The following is a 6,530-nucleotide window of genomic DNA, read 5'->3' on the forward strand; positions in this document are numbered from 1 at the left end:
TTAAAGAAATAATTTCTGAAAAACTTTCCAAATTTGGCAGAAGACATAAACCAACAGATTAAGGAGCTAAGGGAACCTCAGACAATAAGCCTAAATACATCTCCACCAGCACACATCATAGTCAAACGTCTGAAGACCAAAGACAACAACAACAACAAAATCCTGAAGCAGCAAGAAACAAACAACAGCTTACAAAGAGTAGGAAAGAACAATTCAGATGAGATTTCTCTTCTGAAACTATGGAGGCCGAAAGGAAGTAGTACATTTTTCAAGTGCCAAAAGAACTACCAATCCAGATTCTGTATCCAGTGAAATTACCCTTCAGTAATAAAGGGGAAGCCAAGACATTCTCAAATGAAGGAAGTCTCAAAGCATTTGTCACCAGCAGACTTATCCTAATAGAATGGCTAAAAGAAGTTCTCTGAACAACAAGGGAATGACAGAAGGAACTTGGGTCATTAGGAAGAAAGAACAATGGAAGGAGTGAAAATACAGGTAAAAACGATAGACTTTCCTTCTCTAATTTTCTAAATTATAATTGATGATTGAAGCCAACATTATAATATTGTTTGATATGGTTTTCAATGTATGTAGAAGAAATGTTTAAGACAATTATAAACTGTGGAGAGCAAAGAAACAAATGAAGCTAAGTTTTTGGGTTTTTTTTTTTAGGATTTTATATATTTATTTGAGAAAGAAAATAATAAGCAAGACAGCATAGCAGCAGGAGAGACAGAGGGAGAGGGAAAAGCAGGCTCCCCGCTGAACAGGGAGCCTGATGCAGGGCTCATCCCAGGACCCTGGGATCATGACCTGAGCCAAAGGCAGACGCTTAATGAACTGAGCCACCCAGGCACCCCAGAGTTGGGTTTTATACTTCACTCAAACTAGTAAAATGCCATCACCAGTAGACTGTGATAAGTTAGGTATATATAATGGAATACCTAGAGCAACCACTGAAAAATTCATACGAAGAGATAATACTTAAAAACACTACAAAGTGGAATTGTAAAATCATGTTCAAATAACCAACAGAAAGACATGAAAAAGAAAACAGAAAAACCAAAAACAGAAGGAACAAAGAGAAAACAATATTGGCAGACTGAAGCCTTAACATATCAATAATTATATTACATGCAAATGGTCTATGTTGTTTGTAAAAGCCAAAAACTGAAGAAAAGAATTCCGAACAGGCGAATAATTAGACAAATTGTGGTAAATCCATACCAGGAAATGCTACTCAGCCATAAAAGGGTATGGACTGTTGCTACAAACAATAGTTTGAATAGATAGCAAGTGTCTTATGCTGAGTGAAAAAAAAAAGTCTCAGAAGGCATATATGTAGGATTCCATTTATATAATACTCTGGAAATGACAAAGCATAAAGATGGAAAACATTAATGACTAAGGGTTAGGAATGGTAAGAGGAATGGGAGTGGAGGTGGGTATAAATGGGTAGCAAAGGGCACCTTTGTAGTGATGGAAGAGTTCTGTATCTTGACTGTAGTGGTTATATGAATCCATATGTGATAACATGTGGCATAGAATTATATGCAAACACATTGTACCATGTCAAAGTTTTGACACTGTACTAAGGCTATGAAAGACATAATCATTAGAAAAAGACTCGGTGAAGGGTGCACACGATCTCTCTTTTTACAACCTCCTAGAAGTCTACAATATTTTTTTAAAAGTATATATAAACTGTATATACAAATGTATATACATCTAAAGCATAGAAGAGACTTGCAGGGATAGACATAAACATTATGTGGTAAGGATATATCTGTATTATTTGAATTTTTTAAAAAAATGCCTTCATGAATTTCTTATATTAAAAAGAAAAAAAATGCAAAATTACTGTAAAAAATCCAAATACCGAAAAACATAAACAAGATGAAAAACACTGGCTCTATGATGCCGTCAAGAGATAATTTCAAGGGGCACCTGGGTGGCTCAGTCGTTAAGCGTCTGCCTTTGGCTCAGGGCGTGATCCCGGCGTTCTGGGATCGAGCCCCACATCAGGCTCCTCCGCTGGGAGCCTGCTTCTTCCTCTCTCACTTCCCCGGCTTGTGTTCCCTCTCTCGCTGGCTGTCTCTCTCTCTCTCTCTGTCAAATAAGTAAATAAAATCTTTTAAAAAAATAGAGATAATTTCAATTCACTCACTTAACAAATACTGAGTGTATCCTAAGGTGCCATGAACTGTTAACATTTTGGTGTATATTTCAGAACTTTCCTGTGCATCCAGAGCCATATACAAATTATAATCATTCATGGATATGCATTATTATATGCATAATATATAACAAGCTCTCATTACTTGATGTTCTATTCATTAATATTCATCCATTCAGCAAATATTTGATTACCTGCCTTAGCCAAGATCATGCTAGACTCTGAGAATATAATGGTGAATTAATCAGACATGGTCTGGTTCCTCACAAAGCTTACAGAACAGTGAGAGACTGTCACTAAAAAAATCTTCTGAAATAAATACACAATTACAGATTGTGTCAAGTTTAGACAAATGTAAACAATGTTTTGAAATGCCCAACTGTGAAAGGAAAGGTATCTTGAAGGCAAGATACCATGGAATGCTTATCATTCATGGAAATGAACCAGTAGAGAGAAAGATTAAAAATACAGGTGCCAGAAAGGATACTAGATTTAAAGAAGGCTGACAAGGAAGGAGCCAGAGCACATGTATAAGGGTCGGCTTCAGGTAGAAGGAACTTGCCACATAAAAACAGAAGCAAAATAAGCAAAGACAGGTGCAGATGTAACTTAGTTCATAGATTCAGAGGTCTGAAGTTCAGGCAATTCCTCTTTGAGATCTTCTATTTTCTTTTTTCTTTTTTGACTGTGTGGGGAGAGGCAAAGGGAAAGGGGAAGAGAGAACCTCAAGCAGACTCCCTGCTGAGCACGGAGTTCGACATGGGGCTCAACCTCATGACCCTGAGATCATGACCTGAACCGAAATCAAGAGTCAGACACTTCACTGATTGAGCCACCCAGGCGCTCAGAGACCTTCTACTTTCTTATCAAAAATATAAGACAGGGGCGCCTGGGTGGCACAGCGGTTAAGCGTCTGCCTTCGGCTCAGGGCGTGATCCCGGTGTTATGGGATCGAGCCCCACATCAGGCTCCTCCACTATGAGCCTGCTTCTTCCTCTCCCACTCCCCCTGCTTGTGTTCCCTCTCTCGCTGGCTGTCTCTATCTCTGTCAAATAAATAAATAAAATCAAAAAAATATATATAAGACAAAGTCATCTGCCAAGAACAAGCATGTAAACTGGAAGATTTGAAGTTTAAAGAGAGTTGTGGTTTTAAGTTGTCATTTGGGAAAGCAAGCTAAATAGATAAAGATAGTAAACTTGCCCGGCTGAATTAAGAGCCTGCAGAGTGTGCCCTATGGGGCAGATTCTAATCAAGTTTTCAGCACACTGACTGCAGTCAGGGAAAAGGCAAAGGAAGTATTGGGAGAGTATTGGGAAGTATTGGGAGAGTATTGGGAAGTGTTGGGAGAAACAAAGTGCTATAGTAACTAATAGAAAGAAAAGAAAGAAAGAAAGAAAGAAAGAAAGAAAGAAAGAAAGAAAGAAAGAAAGAAAGAAAGACAGGGAGAGAGAGGGAGGGAGGGAGGGGAAGAGGAAGAGGAAGGGAAGGGGAAGAGGAAGGGAAGGGGGAAGAAAAGATAGTTTTTCAACTGGGAGGAGAGAGAAAATGTCCTGAGAGAAAAGGGGAAGGAAGAAAACAGGTCAGGGGAACGTGGGGATAAAAGCAAGGTGGTGGTGGATCTCTGGCTGGGGTGCAGGAAAGTCCTTTAGCCTTCTAATCCAAACATGATCACAGCTATGGCAGCAGTTTATCATCTGATTCTTTGAAATTGGTTCCGTATTTCTTTTAGACCTAACATTTTCTCTTAGACCTAACAACCTATCAAAACCCTAGGGAAGAATTCCCAGGCATCTTTAGTTGCTGCAAAGAATTATGAGTGAGGCACAAGTATATTATTCTCCACACATTAGAAGGGAAGATCTAGTGAGCAACAGGAGGCAGAAATTTATTCTCTTCCTAATGACACTTGTGAGTTGTTCTGAGCACTTTTTTAAAGTCCAGTTTGTATTTACTCCTAGTTACCAGGAGTCCAGCTCCTTTATTTTTTTTTTTTTTTAATTCAGTTAGCCAACATATAGTACATCACTAGTTTCAGATGTAGAGTTCAATGATTCATCAGTTGCGTATAACACCCAGTGCTCATCACATCACGTGCCCTCCTTAATGCCCATCACCCAATTACCCCATCCCCCTACCCACCTCCCCTCCAGCAACCCTCGGTTTGTTTCCTATAGTTAAGAGTCTCTTGTGGTTTGTCTCCCTCTCTGACGACTTCCCATTCAGTTTTCCCTCCTTTTCCCTATGATCCTCTGTGCTGCTTCTTATATTCCACATATGGGTGAAACCATATAATTGCCTTTCTCTGATTGACTTATTTCACTCAGCATAATACCCTCCAGTTCCATCCACATCAATGTAATTGTAAGTATTCATTCTTTCTGACAGCTGAGTAATATTCCATTGTATATATCTATACCACATCTTATCCATTAATCTGATGATAGACATCTGGGCTCTTTACATAGTTTGGCTATTGTGGACATTGCTGCTATAAACATCAGACTGCATGTGCCCCTTCAGATCATTACATTTTTATCTTTGGGGTAAATACCTAGTAGTGCAATTGCTGGGTGGGTAGCTCTATTTTTAACCTCTTGAGGAACCTCCATATTGTCTTCCACAGTGACTGTATCTGCTTACATTCCCACTAACAGTGTAAGAGGGTTCCCCTTTCTCCACATCCACACCAACATTTGTTTCCTGACTTCTTCATTTTCCAGCTCCTTTATTCTTAAGATAATTTTTTATTTCACGATTGTTTAGCTAAATAGAAATGGACTTGGAAGAACTGAGATATGGGCAAATCGTCTGTTAAATGGACTATTTGTCCAAAAATACTCTGCTACCATTATTCTCTAAGAAATACCACTGTTCAAGACTTACAATTATTAAATTATCTACACTTGAGTAACATCATACTTATCAGATTCTTCATACAATGGCTATTTTATCATTAAAAAGAAGAATTTCTTTATGCATCCTTTTGCTTAGATTTAAAATTTAAAATGTCTTAGTTGACATTTATGATGAACAAAAACAAGCTTCTCTAGAAACAGTAAAAAATATAAAGTGGCCAAGCAGCTGGTTAGCACATGAACGAGGAACAGACTGGATTGAAAGAAAATTATAATTCATTCTGGAGTTCAGTCCCTTGTTTTTTGACCATCTCTTTGGCTGGATTGCTAATGTGTGATTTTTGTACAAATTCTTTTAATTTTGGGTTTTCCTCTTTATTTTTTTTTTTTTTGAGAGAGAGCGAGCGAGAGAGAGAGAGCGAGAGCACGCGCGCATGTGTGTGTGTGTGTGGTATGTGGAAGCCAGAGTGGAGGTGCTGAGGGAGAGAGAGAATCTTAAGGAGGCTCCAGGCCCATCATGGAGGCTGGGGGGGCTCTGTCTCACCACCCTGAGATCATGACCTAACCTGGAATCAAGAGTGGGATGCTTAATCAACTGAGCCACCCAGGCACTCCCTCCCCGCTTTTTTTTTTTTTTTAAGGAAAGAGGGTGTACTTTTTTTTTTTTCACTGAAAATGTTTCATTTTTATGGGTCACCTGGGTGGTTCAGTTGTTAAGTGTCTGCCTTCGGTTCAGGTCATGATCCCAGGGCCCTTGAGTAGGGGCTCCCTGCTCCGCGGGGAGCCTGCTTCTCCCTCTCCCACTCCCCCTGCTTGTGTTCCATCTCTCGCTCTCTCTCTCAAATAAATAATAAATAAAATCTTAAAAAAAAGAAAATGTTTCATTTTTAAAAATGAGCAGCTTTTCACGCATTACTAAACAATTAAAAATTACCAAGAGAGATAAGGAGAACATAAAATAGTGTTTGTCTTAATTAAAAACCTGTAAAGACACAAAACTTGGCTCTTTGCTTCCCTTCCATCACAGCCAAAAGGGAAACATAAATCATTTACATCACGGTCAAGTAGAAGGGAAAATACGCAATCCAAAGACTGGTGCGTATCAGAGGACAATATTTTGTTCGCATTTTCCCTTTCTTTTCAAAATCTAAGTTTTGTTTGGTGCCATATAGAACAATCTAGCAGCAATGACTTTTCTCTTCTGCCTAAAAGCAAAGTGATGTACGTTGAGAGCTCGCGTTATGAATCAGATAAAGACTGCTCTGAATTTCCACTAAAGTCTACAATTCCTTTGTAGGGTTTGTAATTGGCTTTCCTCGCATTCAGACGGGAGGTGGGGATGGGCAGGTGGAGATAAAATTCCATACAGTACTTCAGTGACCTAGATGGCAGCTCTCGTATTGAGATTTGCTTCTTTGGTTTTCTGAGTGACTTAGGCTTGCCCCTTCCCTTTCCGGCAGGTCCTCAGTTTACCCTTGCGTTGGATAAAATGGGTA

General features: G+C 39.1%; 1 protein-coding gene across 3 annotated transcripts in view; it reads right to left on the bottom strand.

Moving 5' to 3' along the window:
• The window catches only part of RNF145 (ring finger protein 145), a 97,004-nt gene that overhangs the window by 90,020 nt on the left and 454 nt on the right, over positions 1-6,530 (bottom strand). The gene's annotated exons all lie outside the window — the stretch shown is intronic.

Source organism: Ursus arctos, unplaced genomic scaffold (assembly GCF_023065955.2).
Source record: "Ursus arctos isolate Adak ecotype North America unplaced genomic scaffold, UrsArc2.0 scaffold_15, whole genome shotgun sequence".
NCBI classification, from domain to species: Eukaryota; Metazoa; Chordata; class Mammalia; order Carnivora; family Ursidae; genus Ursus; species Ursus arctos.